Genomic DNA, 26,562 nt, shown 5'->3' on the forward strand with positions numbered 1-26,562 from the left:
ATGTTTTGATGAGCTTGAAGTGAGCTAGAATCATGTTAGAAGTTTATAAACACAAGCATAATGAATTAAAAGCTAACTAAAGTAAATTGTATAAAACATGGAATTGAATTAGGGTTTAGGAAAGGTGAAAATTGATTTGGCTTATGAAATTGTTAGAGGACATATTAATGGTCAATTAGTGACCATTTTAGATGTGTTGACCATAAATGGGACAGAAAAATGAGATTGCAAAGTGAGGATTGCAGGCTGCCTAGGACAGCAGCATAGGGACTGAAAATTCAATCCCTTTGCACTGCCATAACTTGGGCAGTGGTAGTCCAATTGGTATTTGGCCAATTGGACATGAAACTAGGCTTATAATGGCACATTTTTTCTGAAGAAACCATGCCCAAAAGACCAAAGCAAAAGGGTCAAAACTCAGCCACAATCCGGATGCCCTGCACTGAATGTTGCAGAATTTTTCAAATGAACAGTAACTGTTCATTTGGCCATAACTCACTGTAGATTTGGTCAATTGGTCTTAAATTTTTACAGCAACAAGTTAAGACATAGACAAACAACTTTCATGAAGGAACCTACCCCAAATTATGGCCAGAACCCATTCAACCAAGTGACTCAAGTCACTGTTCATGCACTGTATATATGGTAAATTTCTGCAGACTGCATATCCGGACAGCCTGGGTTTTTGAGCCATATCTGGAGCTACAAAACTCCAAATGGAGTGATTCAAAAAAATAAATTCAACTAGACAAAATAAGGAACAACTTTCATGTTTTGCATTTCCTCAAATTCCAACAGTAACAGTGTCCAATGGAACAGTGAAATTGACTCACCAAAATTGAAAAATCTGTTTGTGTTGAGTTACACTTTGGAATGGCAAAAACACTTAATGCCAACAAGTTTTAAACACCAAATGTGGTATGTTGGGAGTGCCAAAGTTGATGTACACATTTTTATTCTAAAAGTCAACATTTTTGTTGACCAATGATGAATAGTAACACCAAAAAAATTGAAATTCACAAATTGACAAATTTAAGAGTTTCGAATGCCCTAGTATACCTAACAAGATTGGTTTGGATAGTTTGGCATGCCAATAGGGTTCGATTAGCGATCGCACATGGCAAAAATGCCATTGTGATTTCATGGCTTTTAGCCATTCGACTTTGTATTGAGACTTGGCCTTGTGCGAATATTATTCTGACTTGTTAGGTACATTACATTGCCGGGAGATACGTATGTGACCGATGGTGTGACGGCTCGAGTACTAGGTACCCAGTGCGGTTACCGTTATCGATCCGTCATCTAGTATAGGTTACTTGGGGCAACCAAATGAATAAAAGTGAACAACGTAAATGAAACAATGAATATATCAATACCAAACAAAGAAAGCATACACATTCTATACACATTTATTTTCTTGCTATTTTCTTTTATTATATTATTGCACCACTAAGCATTATTGCTTAGCGCGTTGCTTTTGCCACGCGTAGGTACTGGAGAACCCGATCGCGAGTCCGATGAACCACGGTGGGTGAGTCCATCCGCGATTCTGCTCGATGTCCGTGTCACCTCGTCACCTGCAGTTAATTGTTAGGACAATAGATGTAATTTTGTCATTTTGTTATTAAATTTTATTTTATCATATGTATTTGGGATTTATGTAATGTATTTTGAGGTTCATGTAAATAATAAAGATTTATGGTCATGTATGGTATTAATTTGAGTATTTAATGGTTGTTTATATATGAGAACCCTGAGAAAGGGATGTTTTGAGAAATGAAAAGGTTGTTGAGACCTGAAATTGACAAATTATTGAGATATTGATATTGAGTTTGGTGTTGATATTTGAGTATGAGATGATTGAATAAAAATATTGGAAGTGTTTTTAACGAGTTCAGAAGAGCAGTTTTCTCCATTTTTAGCCAGGTACTCATGGATTTTCTTAAAAATTTTCGGAACCTTAAATGAATGATACTTTTGATAAATGGTTTAAATAAATTGTATTTAATAAATTATATGCAAAAGCATTGTCTAAATTAATTGAGGAATATTAGAGTGTGCCGGTATACCAGGTGGCATTACTTACTCGGGTATACTGTACACGGGTAAGGGGTGTCACATTTAGTGGTATCAGAGCACGGTTTAGGCGTTTCTGGGCCTAGATTGAGTCCATACCATGCATTGCATTTGTAAGAGTCGAGGTGACACTAACGCAGATCTGTCTATCTTTCTTATTTTGAATAGGATATGGACCCTTCATCTCAGAGAGCCGTTGAGGAGGAAGTGGAGAGTCATGCTCCACCTGCAGCAGCTGAGACTGGGGGCATGAGAGAATCTGCTCCGCCAGCTCAAGCAGAGCCTGCTTAGCCTCCACAGGCCATGTTTCAACAAATGGCCGACTTCTTTAGACAAATGGCCGAGGTAATGCCAGCACCACCACCACCACCACCAGCTCCACAGCAGAAATCACACCTGGAAAGGCTAAGGAAGTTTGGAGCTGTGGATTTCTATGGCAAGAGAGAAGATGACTCATTGCGGTAGAATTGGTTGAGCAGGCAGGCAGAGTCTTAAAACAACTCCACTGCACCCCAGAGCAGAACTTAGAAGCTGCTATATCCTTGTTACAAGATGATGCCTACGGATGGTGGGACACTGTGTCCAGTGAAGTGCAGCCCGAAGCTGTAACTTGGGACTTCTTCCTCTCTGAGTTCAAGAAGAAATATGTGGAGTCTTGTATACGGAAGAGAGAAGAAGGGAATTCATTAACTGAGGCGAGACGGTTGTCGATGGCGAGTATGAGAAGGAGTTTGTTCGGTTAAGCCGCTATGGAAGGGAAATAGTCCCTAACGGTGAAAGGTGCAAGAGATTTGAAGAGGGTGAATGACAATATCAAGATACTGACTCAACGCCTTGGGAATCACAGAATTTAGCAAGCTAGTGGAAGCTGCAATAAGGGTTGAAAAAGTGAGAATCAATGAGCAGACCAGAAGGGAGAGACAGCAAAAGAGGGGACCAGGTCAGTCTAGTTCTGCCCCTGGATTTGGGAAGAAGTTCAAGGGTCCTCCTGCACGAGTTGGGTCAGCCACGGTCGTGGTCGATCTCGAGGCCTGAGCAACGATTCACCCCTAGGAGAGGTCAGTCCACACCATCAGTGGGCAGCTCTCCAGGGATGGGGTTCAGGGGACCAGCCCCAGCATCTTCTGCGTGTCCACACTGTCAGAAATGGCACAAGGGGGAATGTTGGAGAGTGGCGGTGCTTGCTTGAGATGTGGGTCGACAGAACATCAACTGAGGAACTGCCCACGCTAAACTACTAAAGCTTCTCAGACACAAGCAGACAGACCTGCTCCTTCACCACCAAGGGGTAGAAGGTCTGGTAAATCCGAAGCTGTGGGACCATCTCAGAGGCCTACATCTGAGCCAGCAGAGAGGCCAGATAACAGACCACCTGCCATAAATTATGCCCTGAGAGCTCAGGAGGAGCAAGATGCCCCGGACGTTATCAGGGGTACGTTCTCCCTCTACACTACACCTGTGCATGCATTGGTGGATCCAGGATCCCCTCATTCCTACAGTTGCATCAATCTACCCGTAGAAAGGGGATCTTGGTAGTGTAAAGTGACCAAGACATTCTGGTCACTAATCCATTGGGTCATAGTGTGGTAGTGAACAAGGTATACAAAGGTTGCCCGTTGAGGATTCAGGGGTATGAATTCTTGGCAGACCTGATTGAGTTGCCTTTCCATGAGTTTGGCGTGATTTTGGGAATGGGTGGTTGTCACGTCATCAGGCAATAGTTGATTGCAAATTGAAGAGAATTTCTCTAAAAACTTCTGAGGGTAATGAGATCACAGTTGTGGGGGAAAGGACAGATTTCTTGTCCAATGTCATCTCAGCCACTGTTGCAAGAAGAATGATGAGAAAAGTAAGTGAAGCCTACCTAGCACATGTGGTGGATACTAGGCAGGCTAAGCCAAACTTGAGTGACATACCCACAGTGAGAGACTTCCCAGAAGTATTTCCTGAAGAGTTGCCTAGTTTGCCACCAGAAAGGGAAGTCGAGTTTGCTATTGAGACAACTGCAGTCTGACACCCATTTCTATTGCTCCTTATAGGATGGCACCCTTTGAATTGAGGAGTTGAAAACTCAATTGCAAGGATTCTTTGGATAAGGGGTTCATACGCCGATGTGTCACCATGGGGAGCTCGGTCTGTTTGTGAAAAAGAAGGATGGGACTTTGAGGCTATGCATTGATTACCGCGATTGAATAAAGTGGTATGAAGAACAAGTATCCGTTGCCTAGAATTGATGATCTGTTTGATCGGTGAAGGAGCGGAGTATTTTCTAAGATTGATCTCGGATCGAGGTATCATCGGTGAGGGTGAAAGATGTAGATGTGCCCAAGGCGCATTCAGGACCGGTATGGGCATTATGAGTTTCTGGTGATGCCCTTTGGCCTAACAAATGCACGATGGCGTTCATGGACCTTATGAACCGTATCTTCCATCCATACCTAGATCGGTTTGTAGTGGTTTTATTGATGACATTCGGTGTACTCCAAGACCAGGAAGAACATGATGAGCATTTGAGGATTGTTACGCAAACCACGAGGAAAAGAAGTCGTATGCTAAGTTGTCCAAATGTGACTTTTGGATGAATGATATTGCATAACTAGGACACATAGTGTCAGCTGATGGGATTAGGGTGGATCCCAAGAAAATAGAAGCAGTGATGGAATGGAAGCCTCCCAGAAATACAACTGAGGTCAGAAGCTTCTTGGGGCTAGCTGGGTATTATAGAAGATTTGTGAAGGGATTTTCCCTAATAGCTGCTCCAATGACCAAGTTGTTACACAAGAATGTCAGATTTGACTGGAATGACAAGTGCCAGACCAGTTTTGAGAGGTTGAAGGCTATGTTGACAGAGGCACCAGTGTTAACACAGCCAGTGTCAGGAAAGGACTTTGTGGTCTATAGTGATGCCTCACATAATGGGTTAGGGTGTGTATTGATGCAAGAGGGGAAAGTGATCGCCTATGCTTCCAGGCAGCTAAGGCCACATGAACAGAACTACCCTACCCATGATCTAGAGCTTGCAGCAATTATCTTCGCACTGAAGATATGGAGGCATTACTTGTATGGTGAAAAGTGCTACATTTACACAGACCACAAGAGCCTAAAATATTTGCCAACCCAGAAGGAGCTCAACCTTAGACAGAGGCGATGGATTGAGTTCCTGAAGGATTATGACTATATAATTGACTACCATCACAGGAAGGCAAATGTAGTTCTTGATGCCTTGGCGAGAAAATCCATGACGACCTTGAGATCATTGAATGCCCGTCTATCTTTAGTTTGTGATGGAGCTATCTTGGTGAGTTGCAAGTGAGGCCAAACACCTACTGCAGATTTTAGATGGGCAAAGCGGATGAGAAGCTAATGGCTATTATGAGCAAAATCCCAGAGGGAAAAGCAACTGACTATGAGGTGAAAGCATATGAGTGTCTGTATTACAAAGGAAGACTGTGTGTACCAGATAATGGGGAATTGAAAGCCAGTATTCTAAAAGAGGCACACACGGTGTATATGCTATGCACCCGGGAAGTACAAAGATGTATCATGACACGAAGCTTGATATTGGTGGCACAGTATGAAGAAGCACATAGCTGACTATGTGACAAGATTCATGAAATGTCAGCAAGTCAAGGCAGAACATCAAGTTCCATTGGGTTTGCTACAGCCTATACGCATACCTGAATGGAAATGGGATCGTGTCACCATGGATTTTGTAAGTGGTCTACCTCTCACCGGAAGAAACATGATGCGACATGGGTGATAGTTGATAGATTGTGAAGTCGACACACTTCTGCCGATTAGGGTGACTACTCACTGGAGAAGTTAGCAGAATTGTATATCAGTGAGATAGTTAGACTGCATGGAATTCCACTTTCCATCATATCTGACCGAGACCCAAGGTTTACATCGAGATTTTGGAAGAAGTTGCATGAATCCTTGGGTACACAACTCCGTTTCAGCACAGCTTTCCATCCTCAGACGGATGGGCAATCTGAAAGAGTAATCCAGGTAAATAATTGAAACCAATGAAATTGATACAAATATTGAATTGAAATGATAACAATAACGTGAAATACTTGTCAGGTCCTTGAGGATATGCTGAGGAGTTGTGTCATTGAGTTTGAGGGAAGCTGGGATAGATACCTCCCACTGGCAGAATTTGCATACAACAATAGCTACCAAGCTAGCATTCAAATGGCCCCATATGAAGCACTGTATGGGAGAAAATGTAGAACTCCAGTGTGCTGGACTGAATTGGGCGAAGACAAACTGGTAGGGCCAGACCTGGTGAAACAGGCTGAGGAGAAGGTGAAATCAATCAAAGCCAACTTAAAGATTGCCTCAGACAGACAGAAATCTTATGCCGACCTGAAGAGAAAAGAAATAGAATATGTGGTTGGCGACAAAGTGTTCCTCAAGGTGTCACCATGGAAGAAAGTGTTGAGGTTTGGAAGAAAAGGTAAGTTGAGCCCTAGGTTCATTGGCCCCTATGAAGTCATTGAACGTGTGGGTCCAGTGGCCTATAGGCTAGCTTTACCACAGTGGACAATATCCATAATGTGTTCCACGTGTCCATGCTCGAGAAGATACCGCTCAGATCCTTCACATGTCATCTCGGAGAAGAAATTGAAATACAGCCGGATTTGACATATGAAGAAGAACCTCTACGGATCTTGGCTCGGGAAGTGAAAGAGTTGAGAAACAAGCAGATTCCATTAGTGAAAGTGCTTTGGAGGCACCACAACACCGAGGAGGAAACTTGGGAAAGTGAAGAGACGATGAGGCAACAGTTCCCTCAGCTGTTTGCATCGGAGTAAATTTCGAGGACGAAATTTAAATTAGAGGAAGAGTTGTAACACCCTCCGGTAACCACTCAGTACATCCTCTTGTTCGTGGCCAGGTGTCGTCAGGACAGCTAGAATGTCGGAAAAATATTTAAACTAAAGACAGGAACCATAATTAACTCAAATATTAATAAGAAAAATTTAGTAAAAATTTTAGAAATAAAATACAACCAAGTGAAGCAGTAGGTGCCCAAGCGATGGGTAGCAGGAGGAAGTTCGGTTCTGCATAGCGAGGAGCCCTAGATCGGGGAAAAATTATAAAATAATTTTTGGGATTCGAAGAAGGGTAATTGAGGTTCCCATGGCATTAGAATGCCAAGAAAATACCTAGAAAAATTTTTCAATCGATGCAGACGATTTTGACCGTTAAGCTAAGCGGAGGGCATTTTGGTCATTTCGCCTTCGAGGTGATTTTTGGCCGACTTGCCCAGTTGAGTAAATAATTAATATGACATAAAATATGAAGAAATATTGCTAGAAATTAAATTGAACTTGAGTAGTGGAGGAAAGAAAAGAAATTGAGGAAAAAAGGCTATTTATGACATCATGGGATGTCATTTATAATTTTCAACCAATCACCATAAATCTACCATTTGACTAAACAAATAAAAGACATAAATAAAGACTAAAGAAGACCAAAATTCCAGCAGCCACCACTCCCACAAAAGCTACCCGTAACTCTAAAAACTCCATAGCCAAACCTCCATTTTCTTCATTTTCAAGCTCTCAAACCTCTCAAACCTCACCCCAAAACCCTAAGTCATCTTCACTAAAATTAATCTACACACCTTAAACAATCTTTTGGCAGCCAAGAAGAAGAAAGAAAGTGAAGCTTTCTCAAGCTTGGATTGGCATACAACAAGGTTAGTGCATATATGTAGTTAAAATTCCTTAATCCCATGATTTAGGCTTGAAATGGATGAGAAATTGTAATTTAAATGAGCAAAAACTCATGTGTATGAAACATGAGTTTCGGCTGCCCTAGCTATGGGATAGGAGGGAATGTTTTGATGAGCTTGAAGTGAGCTAGAATCATGTTAGAAGTTTAAAAACACAAGCATAATGAATTAAAAGCTAACTAAAGTAAATTGTATAAAACATGGAATTGAATTAGGGTTTAGGAAAGGTGAAAATTGATTTGGCTTATGAAATTGTTAGAGGACATATTAATGGTCAATTAGTGACCATTTTAGATGTGTTGACCATAAATGGGACAGAAAAATGAGATTGCAAAGTGAGGATTGCAGGCTGCCTAGGACAGCAGCATAGGGACTGAAAATTCAGTCCCTTTGCACTGCCATAACTTGGGCAGTGGTAGTCCAATTGGTATTTGGCCAATTGGACATGAAACTAGGCTTATAATGGCACATTTTTGCTGAAGAAACCATGCCCAAAAGACCAAAGCAAAAGGGTCAAAACTCAGCCACAATCCGGATGCCCTGCACTGAATGCTGCAGAATTTTCCAAATGAACAGTAACTGTTCATTTGGCCATAACTCACTGTAGATTTGGTCAATTGGTCTTAAATTTTTACAGCAACAAGTTAAGACATAGACAAACAACTTTCATGAAGGAACCTATCCCAAATTATGGCCAGAACCCATTCAACCAAGTGACTCAAGTCACTGTTCATGCACTGTAGATATGGTAAATTTCTGCAGACTGCATATCCGGACAGCCTGGGTTTTTGAGCCATATCTGGAGCTACAAAACTCCAAATGGAGTGATTCAAAAAAAGAAATTCAACTAGACAAAATAAGGAACAACTTTCATGTTTTGTATTTCCTCAAATTCCAACAGTAACAGTGTCCAATGGAACAGTGAAGTTGACTCACCAAAATTGAAAAATCTGTTTGTGTTGAGTTACACTTTGGAATGGCAAAAACACTTAATGCCAACAAGTTTTAAACACCAAATGTGGTATGTTGGGAGTGCCAAAGTTGATGTACACATTTTTATTCTAAAAGTCAACATTTTTGTTGACCAATGATGAATAGTAACACCAAAAAAATTGAAATTCACAAATTGACAAATTTAAGAGTTTCAAATGCCCTAGTATACCTAACAAGATTGGTTTGGATAGTTTGGCATGCCAATAGGGTTCGATTAGCGATCGCACATGGCAAAAATGCCATTCGTGATTTCATGGCTTTTAGCCATTCTGACTTTGTATTGAGACTTGGCCTTGTGCGAATATTATTCTGACTTGTTAGCCGTACATTACTGCCAGGAGATACGTATATGACCGATGGTGTGTGGCGAGTACTAAGTACCCAGTGCGGTTACCGTTATCGATCCAGTCATCTAGTGTAGGTTACTTGGGGCAACCAAATGAATAAAAGTGAACAACGTAAATGAAACAATGAATATATCAATACCAAACAAAGAAAGCATACACATTCTATACACATTTATTTTCTTGCTATTTTCTTTTATTATATTATTGCACCACTAAGCATTATTGCTTAGCGCGTTGCTTTTGCCACGCGTAGGTACTGGAGATCCCGATCGCGAGCCCAGTAGACCACAGACTGGGTGAGTCCATCCGGCAGTTCTGCTCAGTGTCCGTGTCACCTCGTCACCTGCAGTGCATTGGTAGGACACTAGATGTCATTTTGTCATTTTGTAATTAACTTTTTATTTTCTCATATGTATTTGGGATTTATGTAATGTATTTTGAGGTTCATGTAAATAATAAAGATTTATGGTCATGTATGGTATTAATTTGAGTATTTAATGGTTGTTTATATATGAGAACCCTGAGAAAGGGATGTTTTGAGAAATGAAAAGATTGTTGAGACCTGAAATTGACAAATTATTGAGATATTGATATTGAGTTTGGTGTTGATATTGGAGTTTGAGATGATGGAATAAAAATATTGGAAGTGTTTTTAACAGGTTCCGAAGAATGGTTTTCTCCATTTTTAGCCGGTACTCCGCCGGATTTTCTTAAAAATTTTCGGAACCTTAAATGAATGATACTTTTGATAAATGGTTTAAATAAATTGTATTTCATAAATTATATGCAAAAGCATTGTCTAAATTAATTGAGGAATATTAGAGTGTGCCGGTACACCAGGTGGCATTACTTACTCGGGTATACTGTACACGGGTAAGGGGTGTCACAGTCCGGACAGCTAGAATGTCTAGAAAAATATTTAAACTAAAGTGAGGAACTATAATTAACTCAAATATTAATAAGAAAAATTTAGGAAAAATTTTAGAAATAAAATACAATCAAGTTAAATGAGCCGGTGCCCTAGCGATGGGTAACCTAGTGAGAAGTTGCAGTTCTTGCAACTAGGAGCCCTATACCCAAGGGAAAAATTATAAAATAATTTCTGAGACTCCAGAGAAGGGTTATTGAGGTTCTTATGGCATTAGAATGCCAAGAAAATACTTAGAAAAATTTTCAATCAGTATAGACAATTTTGGCCCGTTAAGCCAAACGGAGGGCATTTTGGTCATTTCGCCTTCAGATGTGATTTTTGGCCGACTTGTCCAGTTAAGTAAATAATTATTATGAAATAAAATGTGAATAAAAATTACTAAAAATTGAATTGAAAATGAGTAGAAAAGAAAAGAAAAAAAAAATGAATTAAATGGGAATTTATGACATCACATGATGTCATTAGTGTGCCTTCACCCACTCAAGTGTTGACACATGGCATAAATGTGTTTAAAAAGACAAAATGGGCTGAAAATAAACCAAAAAATCAGACCTTTCACTCCCTTTCTTCTTCCTTGCGTGAACCTTCTCCATAACCAATATTTTCAAGCTTTTTCAAAGCTTGATTTTACAAACTTCTACCCAACAAAACCCTAAGCTAGCAACATAAAAATTTGTTCTTACATCCTAGTGAAGCTTTTGGGAGCAAAAAAAAGTGGAAAACAAGAATTTGATCAAGTGGGAAATTCACTCCATAAGAGGTTAGTGACCTAAACCTTGAATTTCACTTTAATTTCATGTTTAAGAACTATGAATATGTGTAAATGACAAAGAAATTTGATGAAACACCATTGGTATGCTAACCCTAAATTTTGGCAGCCATGGTTAGGGTAATATGGTGATGATTTTTGGGGAGTTAACATGCTAGTGTGACTGCCCTTAATGTGTATCTTATAAATGAATTGATAAATGCAATGATAATACATGGTTTTGAAATGTTGAGTTAGGGTTTGGGTTGAAGAATGAGACTTTGATCTTGTGATGATGGGAGTAGGTTTTAATGGTCAATTAGTGACCATTTGGTTTGGTTTGAATAAAAAATGAAGTGAATTGGGTTGTGGGATTTAAGGTTGGAGTGGCTGCCTTGTGTGACCTGTAGGTTTGGATGTGAGTCCAGCCTGTTTGGACAGGCATAACTTGAATTGTAGAGGTTCATTTGGTGTTTGGTCAATTGGACATAAAACTAGACACAAAATGGCACAACTTTGGTGAAGAAACCATGCCCATAAGACCAAACTAAATGGACCAAAACCTTGCTCCAATCCGGGTGTCCTGCAATCTGCCTGGGCAAAATGACCAAATGAATAGCATTTGGTCATTTGGCCATAACTCAATCTAGCAAGGTCCGATTGACCTGAAATTTTACCAGCAACAATTTGAGGTATATACCAACAACTTTCATGAAGAAATCTGACCCAAATTATGATCATAACCTAGTCAAATTGCCAACCAAACTTGAGTTACCAAATCTGGCAGAAACAATTTTACCCAGAATTTTGGAATTTGTCCAATCCGGCCAGTTATGGTTTTTAGGCCATAACTTTAGCTAAAAAACTCCAAATGGAGTGATTCAAAAAAGGAAATTCAACTAGACAAAATAAGGAACAACTTTCATGTTGATCATTTTCCAAATTCCCACTGCAAAGGTGACTAATGGAATAGTAAACCCAAAGCTTGAAAACTGAAAATTCTGTCCAATTCACTTTAAGCTTAGAGATGGTATTGGCAACCAATACCAACAAGTTTAAAATGCAAAATGTGGCATGTTGATGATATTTAAACTAATTTACCTATTGTCAATGCAAAAGTCAACATTTTGGTTGACCAATGAAATGAATAGTAATCATAAAAATTCAATTTCAAAGAATTACATAAATGAAAGTGTTAAATGCCCTAGTAGGCCTAATGTGATTGGTTTGGATAGGTTGGCATGCCAATAGGGTTCTGTTAGCAGTACTGCATATGGCTTCATGCCATTCTGTATTTCATGGCTTCCCATGCCATTCTGTGACATAATAGCCTTTGGTTATGATATTGAGTTGTTATACTCGGGTTTAATCCCCGATAATTATCACAGCTTATTAGCTGTTCTGTTGCACACCGGGAGACACAATGTGACCGATGGTGTGATGGTCCGAGGTACTTAGTACCCAATACCAGTTTACCCATTTATCCAGTCCAGTCAACTAGTATAGGTTACTCGGGCAGTATTAATAAATCTTACCAAACTTAAATTGAATAATATTGCAATAAACATTTGAGACTTAGTTCACCCAAAAATGTAAACATACATTCTGTACACATGTTTTTATTTTATTTTATTTTATTTTATTTTATTTTATATTGTCACCACTAAGCAGAATTGCTTAGCGCGTCGCTTTTGCCATGCGCAGGTACTGGAGACATAGCTGGGGAGTCCAACAGGCCTCATACAAGGTGAGCCTTCATATCTACACTCAGAGTTCAGAGTCACCTCACATTGCAGTGCATTTGGTAGGACATTAGGCCACTTTTGATATTTTGATATTTTGATATTTTGTATTTTGTAACCTTCTGTAATGTATATTATAAATTCATGTAATCAAGCTTTTGATGTAAGTATCTATGAAATATGTTCAGTAATAAATTGAGCATTTTTCATTGAGTTGACTGTGTTTTGAATTGAATTGAATTTTGAGATACTGAAGTGAATTGAGAAATTGTTGAGTATATATTGGAGGTTGATTGAGAATAATGTGATGATATTATTGGGAGTATTTTTAACAGGTTCAGAAGAACTATTTTTCCAATTTATAGCCAGCACTCTGCCGGATTTTCTATAAAATTTGCGGAAAAATTTAGTTTTATCAGAAATTATAAATAAATGAATTAAAAGGGATTAATTGAAATTGAAACATGAATTGGTGTTCCGACACACTGAGTGGCATAACTTGCTCGGCTACACTGTAGACGGGTAAGGGGTGTCACAGCAGTTGTACTATGAAGAAAGAATATTCAAATTACAGGTAAAAACAGAATTTAAAAACTAGCTCTGATACCACTTAAACATGTCACATCCTACCCCTCTATAAGACATAACATGATCCCGTAGTATACCTAATGATTACCAAACTTAATCTACTGATAACCCATTAAATACACTACAAGGGATTTTAAACCTTTACTTACTTCTTTATAAAGTGGTGAGCACTATTTACAGGTGTTAAAAAAAAAATTTTAACTGAAATGAAACCAGATAGCACATTTGAAGAATTAATAATTTCTATAAGAATTTTGGCAGAGTGCCATCTGTATTTTGAATAAAACAGTTCTTCAAAAACCTGTAAAAAGCACTTCCAATATTTTGTTCAATCTCCAAACTCCAATATCCAATCAACACAATAAGTTTCTCAACATTTGCTAACTAAAATCCACAATAATTTTTCAGTGTTTTCAAAAGCTGAGATAAAAGAAATATATCACAATATTTACAAGCCAAAATAATTTACAAATTTAGTTTACAACTTCAATGTACAATTTTAATTTACAACTGCTCAAAACCAAGAACAATATATACATACAATGAACATACATTACAATACAAAATGCAAAATATGGTATACTCAATATACCCGATGAACTCTCAATGAAGCACTAGCAGCCTAGTCTGCTCCCCTGTCAGTCTGTCTACTTGCGACAGCAATGAAAAGCAATCGCTGAGCCAATGTCTCAGTGGTGCACAACATTAACAAAAAGCAACTTTAAATCATAAATCATAAATCGTATAAATAGTGGATACTTAAAACCATAGTTAAATTCAAAGACAGTGAATGTCATAAAGAATTTAAACTCTATTTCACAATATCATAATAAATATCAATAAATTACATACACAGCTTAATCATGTTCCAAAGTCCAATTTATCCCAAGAGCCGATGGCTAATGAGGAATAACATAGCTAGCTAACAATAATATGAGTACTCATTCTATTCATCCTCAATAGGCACACACCTCAACACTTCAGCCAGAGAGGGAATTCAAAGTCAATTCATCCCACTAGACAAGCTAGCGAGGAATTCAATCAATATACATGATAGCTGTGGTTTCAAACCAATTGCAATATTTTCAAACAATAAGTATCCATCAAATTTCCCTTCAAACAATTTTTCACAATTCAAAACAATAACATACAAAATTCTCATAATTTATTTCAATTGAAAAGTCAAAAGAAATAACTGTTGTGCACAAACCTCTGGTAAATGTCTCTTGGCACTGACTCAATGTTTCCTTCCCCTTCCCTGAGTCTTTACAAACTAAAACACACAATTTGAAGTGTTTCAGTACTCATTTAAACCGTCTCTAACAATAAGGCTTAATAAATAATTTATTGAATTCTATTATTTCCTTAGTCAACCTAAGATGTTGACCCTCGATGCATTCTAGGTGAATTAGGTTTTAATGTTACCAATATGTGACATTTTATAGCCTTTTAGTATTGGTACATATTACCAAATTCATTTTCAAGTATATTGCATTTTATTGCAAATTGCCGGATTTCAGTATACTAATTTGACCTAGCCGGATAACCTAGTTTCCTCTGTTTTCGGGTTTCAGTCCAAACTACAAACTTGTAGGTCTATGTCTTATTGCACGCGGGGCAAAATTTCAGGTTATTCTGAGTTGTGTAGGCCAAGTTATGGTCAATTTACCAATGCTAGATAGAATGTACCAAAATAGTAACTTTAAGTCATTTTTACGTCACTTTTGGTTCGGCCAGTTTTTGGACCTGAAATTGTGCAAGCTATTTGACTTGCTTATGGTCATTTTTGGATGTTGGTGACTTCATAAGAATTGTAGATATATGTCTAAACTATTCATGGTAAAAATTTTAGGTAATTGGACCTGTTTTGAGTAAGTTATGGTCAAAACACTAATTACTGCCCAAATGGTCAATTTTTAGGCTTTCAAAGCACTAATCCGGATTTTGTCATTTTTCAAGTCACCTTCTAGGCAGAATTTTGGTAAGCTTCCTTCATGAAAGTTGGCACATTTTGTGCCTAGTTTCACCTCCAATTGGTCTCATACCAATTGGAGTCACACACTTAAGGTTCTAAGCCAAAACATACATTGCCCTTTTGCACATTGTTCATCCTTCACTAATTACCCATTCAACACTTATCAAGTTAACTCTTCCATGCCAATTCTGGTTGTACCATACCATTAACACATTTTACTTCACATTTTTGGTCATTTTGACAGCTTGTAACCACTCTCAACATACACACTATAATACATAATTTTCCAAAGTCCCATTTACAACAATTAAAGTCTCATTTACTACAATTCAACCACATGAACATACCTCATTTCCATGTCCAAATTCAAACAATTATTTATATACACATGCTGCCATCAATGACAACATAATTCAACAATATTTCATGAACTCAAATACTTCAATCTTCTTCATGAGGCTGCCACAAGTTTACACATACCCATCAACCTCTATTTGAAATTTTCAAGCTTATAAATCAAACCTTACTCATGGAATTCAACTATAATACAATCATACATTTAAATCATCATTCAAACCACTATTTAAATGCAAGAGCAAACTATTCATAGTGAAGTTCCATGGCTGCCAAAATGTACACTTCCACTAATTCATCAAACTTCAAAAATTCTTCCACAAATCAACTACCCACAACCTTGGTTACACTTTTAATGAAACAAGAATTGAAAATACACACTTATCACTTTTGAAGTTCTTCGAAACCTCACCAAAACTTAACTTTCTTGCTCCTAGTATGCTGCCCAAGGTGTGTAGACAAGATTTAGTGAAGAAACCTTAACCATTGGAGGCTTTGATTATGGTTGCATGGTGGACTTCAAGGTGCGGCCATGGAGTTTTCTCTCCCAAAGGTTTCGGCTGAATTTTTCCAAGGTTGAAGATGAAGTTATCTTCTGTCCATATGTTGATTAAATGTCCACTTAAGTGGAGTTAGTGGAGCACTAAGGTAAAGGTTTAATATTTGTTTAGTTAAAGTTTCATAATTTAGTTTTTATCCCCCATTTCTTTCACTATTCTTATAATGTGTCACAATTTAATTTTTCATGACATTTCTAAAGTGTAATATAATTTATTTTTAATAGAAATTTAGGTTAAAAGACAATTCGGGGTGTCAAATGACCATAATGCCCCTATTTGGGTTGCATTCCCGATTTTTTGGTAACACCGAGTTTTATCGTTTTCTCGATTTCTTGTCTTTCTTTGTACTAATTATTTAATTTTTCTTTGATATTTCTAATGAAATTTATACTTCAATAGATATTTATTTAAGTCTTAAAAATATTTTCCAGAGTTCCCCGCTATCCAAGGCTAGTCAACGGTCCACGCCGCAACTTCCCGATGCGATCACCCATCGCTATGGTTCTCAGCTCGTTTAACTTGGTTACATTTCATTGCTATTATTTTTCCTTTGTTTTTCTTGTATTTTTTTTGTTGTATTTCATTATTTTATGTCTCCTCACCCATATCTATGTGTAGTTCTAGGCATTCTAGCTGTCCGGACCGACACTGGTCACTGAAACAGTAAAACGCACTACCGAACATAGGGGTGTTACAATCATATTATGCTTTATGGAGGGGTAAGTTGTGACAATTAATTTCAATACTTAAAGTTTTAATATTCCTAACAATTCCCCCTTATGTTTCCTTTAATTACATTACATATAATTTCATGTTTTCATGGGATTTTCAAAATTTAAATATCACTCATTTTAATAAACTTTTAGGTCAAAAGTCGGCTCTAAGTGTTAAATGATCAAAATGCCCCTCTTCGTGTTACGGTCAAACTTTTTCGGTAATACCAACTAAATTCCTAACCCGACTATTTCTTTTATTTTATACTGTCTATTTCATTTTTATTTTTACCTGTACCAATTAACTAAATTTTCTTTGATATTTTTAATGTCATTTATACCTCAGTACACCTTTAATTAAGTCTCGAAAATTATCTCCTACAGTTCCTTGCAGGTCTGGGATCGTCAACTATCTACGCAGTGACTTTCTGGTACGCTCACCCATCGCCATGGTTTCGGCTCCTTTAACCTAATTAAATTTTATTTCTTTTATTTTTTCTTAATTTTTTTTTAGTCTTTATTTCATCAATTTACGTCTCCTCACCCTAGTTTAAGTGTAGTTCCATATATTCTATGTCACACCATACTTCATATAGTCATGACATTTTGGTTTCAAACCATTTTAACAATTTTTCAAAAATTTGGGCTAGCAACACATAATTTTGTCAAGCAACATATTCAACCCAAATAAGGCCATAAATTAATTTCACAACTTATCCAATTCAAAATTAAAATTGAAAATCAAAAAGGGGTTAGTTATTATGCACAAACCTCTAATGAATCGCCTCTCCACCTTGACTGACTTTTTCCTTATCTTTCCTGGTCTCCTTTTCTATTGAAACACATAATTTAAAGTGTTTCACTACTCATTCAACTCATTTCTAATAAATAATTCAATAATTAAATTTTGTAGACTTAATCTACCCCAATAAGCTTTATAAAATTTGAGTCTTTTGCATTTGGTGCATTTGTGGTTACTATTCACTTCACTATTCATTTCAAAAGGTTAAATTTTTCATACTTAAGAGATATACTAGTTTTAATTGTACCCACATACCACATTTTGGGTTACAATTGTATTGGCATTGATTGCCAATTGAAATTCAAAACTCCCTAAGAGAAATTCCAAATTTTAGTTTTGATCACTTGAGTTTACTATTCCATTGGACCTACCTACAGTACACATTTGGCCAACTTTTCTTCATCAAAGTTGTTCCTTAATGTCTTAGCTTTAATTCCCTATTTGAATCATTTCATTTAGAGTTTTGTAGCTCAAGTTATGCCATTTTTACTAAGGCTGGCTAGATTAGTCAAAACCCAAAAATTCTGGGTACATTAGGTTCTAGCAAATTTGGGGAGCTAAATTTGGTTAGCAATTTGACTAGGTTATAGTCAGAATTTAGGTTTGTGTTCTTCATAAAAGTTGTTCTACTATGTCTAATCTTTCCAATGGTATAAAATTCAGGTCATTTGGACCTTTCTACGCCAAGTTATGACCATTTGAACATGTACTGTTCATATGGTTAGTTTTGTCTAGTGGCAGGGTACCTAATCCGGATTTAACCAAATTTTACACCAACTTGTGATCAGTTTTAAGGCAAGATTTCTACATGAAAATTGTTGCTTTGGGTCTTAATTTTCATATCCAATTAGCCTTACACTAATTAGAGCAAAAGAATTTCAGTTATAGCCATTTGAGTGGACCAAGGTCAAGCTGTCCAGAATTGGACAGTACCACATTCACACTTCAATTCATTCCATGCATTCAATCATACTCATAAACACACCAATTGATCAATTTAAGCATCAATTATATCAATTGTGCATCAATTCATCAAAATCCCCAAATTTTCCCCAATTTTCCCAATTGCCAAGAATCCTAATTTCTAATTGCTTCAATTCATGAAATCAAAGTGTATAAAACACATTTACATACTCAATCAAGCTTGAATGCACTTTTAATTCCAACAAATTCCATCAAACCCTAGTTCTTCTCAAGGTGGCTGAATTTCCTTAGGTCCCATACCATGTCATTTTTGTTTCAATTTTCAACAAATCCTAACTTAGTTTAAGTGCCTAATCATAATTATAAAGAAAGAAATGAAAGAAACACTACTAACCTTTTTAGGTGCTCTTGAATCTTCAATTTCCTTTCTAATTTCTTCCAATTCTCTTTTCAATTCTTCTCTTATAGTGTTAATTAGAAGATTTCTATGGGTTTTTGTTAGGGTTTATGGTGAAAAATCAAGTTTTGGAAGCTTGGTTTTTATAACACCCCTCACCCGACTACAGTGTAGCCGAGCAAAGTGTGCCACATTCGGTGCCAAAGCACCCTATCTTATCTTACTTTATTATTTTAGTAATTTTGAATTCGTTTAATTTAATATCAATTATTTTTTTATGGAGAAACCAGCGGAGTTTCCCCTTTTTTATCATCAGTTGGCATGTTTCACTATTCACCTGCTTGAAATTTTCAATAATATTTTACAATAAAATGATCATTCATGCTCATCATATTCATCTCACATTCAATTCTTGTAATTCACATACTCATTTGTACAAATCTGTTCATACTCAATTCATATGTAAACACTCTCAAATTACATAAGCAAAATTTTCAAATTTCCTTAATTTACATAATTTACAAAATAATTACATAATTTCATAATTTACATGATCTATAAATTAATTATAGTTCCATAATCTATATTTCAACATACAATTCATAGTTTACATTACAAATAATAACTAATTATAATGTACAAAATACATAATATGATCTATATGGGCCCTATCTACATGCATTACTGAGGAGGTGACAACCTTAAACACTCTGCAAATCAGAACTCCAAAATCTCTATTTGGTATTTTCTGGGCTTTAACTTCAGTACCTGTGCAAGGAAACAAATCCATCACGCTAAACATTGCTGCTTAGTGGTGCAATAATATAACAAGGAAATAATATAACAAGTAAAAATAATTGGAGCATATTTTCTATACTCAAGAATTTTACTAGGTTCATATAAAATTTTCCATACAATATATCTTTCTTCATTTATGTTGCTCTCTAGAATCACTTCTTTCATAAATTTACAATAATCATTTATATAATATACAAATAAATCTAAAATTTATACTTATACTGATATTCTTATGAAAGTCACATTTGTAATGTTATTAAGTTATCATTCTTCTACTAGTCTTTTTATCACTTCCTTGATACTTTCTAAGTTGTTTATAATTATTTCATAATATTTAAAATTTTTAGAACTAGTTTAATTTACTTCAAATGATTCTAAGGAACAAATTTTTGGAGCTAATCTAATTTATTTCAGAACTTCTTCTCATTTATTTACTTTCTAGCATTTTTAATTCCTAATATTCATAACTTATTTTAATAAATTAGACTGCCCAAGTAACCTATGATAGGCTAACTAAACTGGATAACGAGTCATTGGCACTGGACACCGCGGTGCCTCGGGCCGTCACACTATAGGACGCAGAACATCAACCACGTATTCAGTCAGTATGGCTAAAAAGCTATGATAACACATAATTGGGCATTAAGCCATGAGTGTGGGCAAAAAGCCATGAATGCGGGCATAAAGCCTTTCGTAGTACTGCTAAAACAATACCCTATTGGCATGTCAATCTATCCAATCTGACACACATGTCTAGGTAATACATGGGCACATAGTACCATTAAGAGTTTATATGTTTCATCATTTCATTATATTTTTTATTTATATTTTTATAGCATTCTAATTTTGTTTATAATGGAAACATAATTTCCAAATTCACATTTCTAGGTAATTTATGCATTCATCGTAATATTCATACTAATTACAATTCACATTCATTTAATCTCATGTACCATTCACATTCAAAACATCTTTCCTTTCTCTCTTGATGGGAACCTAAATCCCAAATGATACTTTTATCACATTTATTCATTCAACAATCTATTCATGTAAGGTACATTTCATACTTCAAGTTGTATTGCTAATATATTATGAACTCCATTGGTGTTGGAAGTATAAGTCTCAACAATCCATCTAGGTTAATTTCATTTCATGTTCAAGTGGTATCACTCATGTTTTATTAAACCTACTAATAACGGGAAACAAATCTTAATTATATATTCACATAACTTGAATGTTCATTAAGTCATTTAGGTAAATTACTATTTCTATTCCAAGTAATCCATGAACATTTCATGGATTTTAAATTTCATACCTTAATTTTCTCTACCAATTTAGTTCTTATACTTTATGTCTTTGTACTACTATTCACAATACTATTCACTCAAATTATTGACTTTTTAATACATAATAAATTTATTGAACCTAGGTTCTCCAAGATACCACATTTTGCATTTTATTCTTGTTGGTATTGATTTCCAATACCATTTCAAAGCTTATCTTATGTTATTCAAAATTTTCATATTTCATACCCTAGGTTTACTATTTCATTGGTTATTTGTACAGTAGGAATTTGATAAAATTTTCTTCATGAAAGTTGTTTCTTATTGTGTCTAGTTACATTTCTTTTTTTGAATTACTCCATTTGGAGTTTTGTAGCTCAAGTTATGGTCATTTTACCATAACTGGCCGAACTGACCTGTACCCAGAATTTCTGGGCAATTTGGTTCTGCTAGATTTGGTAACTTAAGTTTGGTTGGCAATTTGACTAGGTTATGGTTAGAATTTGGATTTATGTTCTTCATAAAAGTTGTAGGGATATGTCTCACCTTTCGGCTGGTAAAATTTCAGATCAATTAAACTTTTCTCCATTGAGTTATGACCATTTGAATAAATACTGTTCATTTGATCATTTTCTAGGGACAACATGTTGGTCACCCGGATTAGGGTAATTTTTAGGTCAACTTTGTTTGGTTTTCTGGGAAGGGTTTTTTTCACCAAAGTTGTGCCATTATGTCTTATAAAACTTTTTCCATTGGTTTCATTGCATTTGGATTTTTGTAGACCAAGTTATGGCCATTTTGCCAAAACTGGTCGGGTGAGCTTTAGTCTAGGAAATTCTGGGCATAATGGTTTTGGTCAGTTTGGTAACTTCGCTTGGGCCAGCAATTTCATTTGGTTAGAGGCATTTTTGGGCTTGGTGTTCTTAATTAAAGTTGTAGTCCTATGTCTAATCTTTCTAAGGACAAAAAATCAGGTCATTTGGACCTGTCTAGAGGAAGTTATGGCCAAATGAACATATATTGTTTATGTGGTCAATTTTCTAGGTTCAGTGTTTGGATTTCCGGATTGAGATAGTAAATTGGTCAAGATTTGGACAGCATTTGGGCATGATTTCTTCATGAAAAATGGGGTATTTTGAGTCTAGTTTCACCTTCAATTAGCCTTATACCAATTAGAGTCACACAACTTTAGTTATAGGTCAAACAAGACCCTAGACTCATAGGTCCAAATTTCCTGCACATGAAAAATCACTTCCAATATTCCATCCTCCTTACTCCCAACTACAATTTATTACTCATAACACTTCAAATGATCAACAAACAGCCTCAACAATATCAATCTCAAGCCATATCACCAAGGTAACAAAATTAACTCAAACCCTAACTCCAATTTCCAAAATCAACTCTCATGTAAATTCATACCAACCAAGGTTATCAATCATATATATATCCTTATCTAAGCTTGTATTCAAGTTTTAATTCAACAAAACACATCAATTCCTCCTCTTATGGTTGCTGCCCAAATTTTACCTCTCACTTTTATACATGATTTCTTTCAATCTCTTAATCATTTGCTCATATTTAAGCTAACTTTCAAGGAATAAACAAGATTTAAAGGTTAATATGCACTAATCTCCATTGAAGAAATTCTCAAGCATGCCAACTCCACTTTCTCTCTTTCCTTTTGCTGTCCAAGTCTTGCTCTAGGTGTGAGGATAAATTTTTATGAAGGGAGGATGAGGTTTTATGGTGGTTTTGGGTGGAAAGCAAGCTTGGGATCAAGGCTTCCATGGAGTTTTTCTCTATTCTCTCACTTTTTCTATGTTACCGGCTGGTTTGGGCATGAAGGAGCAGATTTGTGTTTTCATTTTTGTCTCAATTTATCCCTTGTTATTTGATTTATAATGGCTTGTTGAGTTGTGATTGGTGGATAGGTTCTTAATGACATCATATGATGTCATAATTAGGTATTTTCTTTTATTTTCTCTTCTTCTTTTCTCTACTCATTTTCAATTCAATTTTTAGCAATATTTATTCATATTTTAGATCATAATAATTATTTACTTAACTGGACAAGATGGCCAAAAATCATCTCTGAAGACGAAATGGCCAAAAATCATCTCTGAAGACGAAATGACCAAAATGCCCTACGTTTGGCTTAACAGACTAAAATTGTCTGTACCGATTAAAAATTTTTTCTAAACCTTTTCTTGGCATTCTAATGCCATAGAAACCTCAATGACTCTTCTCTGGAGTCCCAAAAATTATTTTATAAATTTTCCCCAGGGTCTAGGGCTCCTAGTTGCGAGACCCGCAACTTCCCACTGGGTTACCCATCGCTAGGGCACCGACTCATTTAACTTGATTGTATTTTATTTTTAAAATATTTTTTCTAAATTTTTCTTATTAATATTTGAGTTAATTATGGTTCCTCACTTTAGTTTAGATATTTTCCAAACGTTCTAGCTATCCGGACCGACACCGGTCACCGGAACAATAGAATGTACAAAAATTACTATAGTAAGGGTGTTACAGTTTTTATGTGTTAATGGTGGATTATGAGAGAGAGAGCAAGAGAGAGAGGGACAACAATGGGGTTGAAGAAGAAGACTTTTCTCTTTTTTTTTATTTTTTTTATTTATGTGTAATTATCCCCATAATTAAATAATTAAACATTAAAATTTTTAATTGAGTCATGCTTACTTGAGCATGATAATGTCATAATTCATTTTTTTTATTTCATTTTCTTTTCTCCCACACACACCTCTTCATTTGTAATTGATTTTTCACAATTTTAATTTCCTACATTTTAACAAACATTTAAGCCAAGAGTTACCTCTAAGGGTAAATTGACCAAATTGCCCCTTATCGGTCTGATCCTTTTACCAATAACGCTAGATTGCTTCCTAAAGCCTGATCTAATTATTTAAACTTGTTCTCAATTATTTTCCGTGGTTTTCACACTTACACTAACTTCGCAATTATCCCTAGGCCTGGGGTGTCACAGAGTCCCACACGAAATTAGGGCAGCAATTAAGCTCGCAGTCACTTTCCATTTCAGTCACCCATTGCTGTGGCCTTGGCTCATTTAACCCATTGTAACACCCCTATGTTCGGTAGTGCATTCTACTGCTCCGGTGACCAGTGTCTGTCCGAACAGCTAGAATGCCTAGAACTACACTTAAATATTAATGAGGAGAAATAAAATAATGAAATACAAGAAAAGAAAATATAAGAAAAACAAAGGAAAAATAATAGCAATGAAATGTAACCAAGTTAAACGAGCCGAGAACCCTAGCGATGGGTGACCGCACTGGGAAGTCGCGACGTGGACCGTTGACTAGCCCTGGACGACGGAGAACCCTGGAAAATATTTTTAGGACTTAAATAAATGTCTATTGAAGTATAAATATCATTAGAAATATCAAAGAAAAATTATTTAATTAGTACAAAGAAAAAGTGAGAAATCGAAAAACGGACAAAACTCGGTGTTACCGAAAACTCAAGAATGCAACCCGAACAGGGGCATTGTGGTCATTTGACACCCGAGTTGTCTTTTGACCTAAATTTCCATTAAAAATAAATAATATTACACTTGGAAAATGTCATGAAAAATTAAATTAGTGGTACCTAATGTAAATAGCAAAAATGGGAAGCTTAATGTGGGAAAATGAAACCTTAGATTAAACTAATATTTAATTTTAACTTAGTGCTCCACTCACCCATCAAAGTGGACCACTAACTCATCATCTTGGACAGAATACTTATCATCTTCTTCAACCTTAGAACTAGTAGAAATTTGCTCCCAAGAAACTCCATTGCCGCATGACTTGGAAGCTCCATGCATGTGAGATTCAAGCTCCTTTCTTGGCACTTTCCTTCATTAAAGATTGTCCATACATCTTGGGCAGTAGATAGGCAACAAGAAGACCAAGTTTTTGAGAGGTTTTGAAGAGTTTCCAAAGTGGTAAGTTTGTATTTTTTGTTATTGCTTCATTAAAGTTAGTAAGAATGTTATGGGTACTTGAATTATGGAGAGATTTTTGAGATTTGATGTTTAAAGGGAGAGGTGTATTTTTGGCAGCCATGGAATCTCCTTAAGGGCAGTTTATTCTTGCTTGTAAATGGTAGATTAAAGGGTTGATTAAGTGTTTATGTGTGTAGGAATTAATTTGGGTGATGTATATTAAGTATATGTAAATGTGTACTTGAATTTGGAAGCTTGGAAATTAATGGAGTGTGATGTATGAATTGGCAGCTTGATTTGGTGAACCATAAAAATGTTATTTCATGTTTAGTTTATGGAATATTAATGTTGAATTGTGGTAGTTGTTATGGAAGCTTGGGTATATGTATGATGGTGTGAGGTTGGACATGTAAATGAGCTAGGTTAGGTGATTGAATTGTTGTAATTTGAGCTTGAAAAATTCTGTAATAAATGGTGCATATTGAGTGTGGTTATAAGCTGCCAAAGTGACTAAAAATATGTTTTGAAATGTGTTTAGGTTATAGTACAAGCCAGAATTGGCATGAATGTGTCATTTGGTAAGTGTTAAATGTATCATTTGATGAGTGATGGACAATGAGCAATAGGGCAGTGTGTGTTTTGGCTTAGAACCTTAAGTGTGTGGCTCCAATTGGTATGAAACCAATTGGAGGTGAAACTAGGCACAAAATGTGCCAACTTTCATGAAGGAAGCTTACCAAAATTCTGCTTGTAAGGTAACTTGAAAAATGACCAAATCCAGATTAGTGCAATTGAGGCCTGAAAATTGACCATTTGGGCAGCAGTTAGTATTTAGGCCATAACTCACTCAAATCAGGTCCAATTGACCTGAAATTTTTACCATGAATAGTTGAGACATATATCTACAAGTCTTATGAAGACACCAAAGCCCAAAAATGACCATAAGCAAGTTAAATTCTTGCACAAGTTTGGGTCCAAAAACTGGCCGAACCTAAAATGACGTAAAATGACCTAAAGTGACCAATTTTCATACATTTTGACCAGCAATAGTAAAATGACCATAACTTGGTCTAGTAAACTCAGAATGACCTGAAATTTTTTCCCGCGTGCGATAATACATAGATCTACAAGTTTTTAGTTTCGACCGAAACCCGAAAACTGAGGGAACTAGGTCGTCCGGCTAAGTCAAACTAGTATCCCGGAATTCAGCAAATTGCAATAAAATGCAAAATACATGGAAATGAATTTGGTAACATGTACCAACCCTAAAAGACTATTGAATGTAACATATTAGTAACATTAAAACCTAATTTACCTAGAACACATCGAGGGTCGACATATTAGGTTGACTAAGCAAATAATAGAATTCAGTGAATTAATTATTAAGCATTATCATTAGAGACAATTTAAATGAGTACTGAAACACTTTAAATTGTGTTTCTCAGTTAGCAAAGACTTAGGGAAGGGGAAGTAAACACTGAGTCAGAGCCAAGAGGCATATATCAGAGGTTTGTGCACAATAATTATTTTTTTTGAATTTTTCAATTGAAATAAATTATGATTATTGAAAAATAAATTATGATTATTTTTATATTATTGTTTTAAATTGTGTTTGTGCACA

The sequence above is a fragment of the Hevea brasiliensis genome, chromosome 4 (assembly GCF_030052815.1).
Source record: "Hevea brasiliensis isolate MT/VB/25A 57/8 chromosome 4, ASM3005281v1, whole genome shotgun sequence".
NCBI classification, from domain to species: domain Eukaryota; kingdom Viridiplantae; phylum Streptophyta; class Magnoliopsida; order Malpighiales; family Euphorbiaceae; genus Hevea; species Hevea brasiliensis.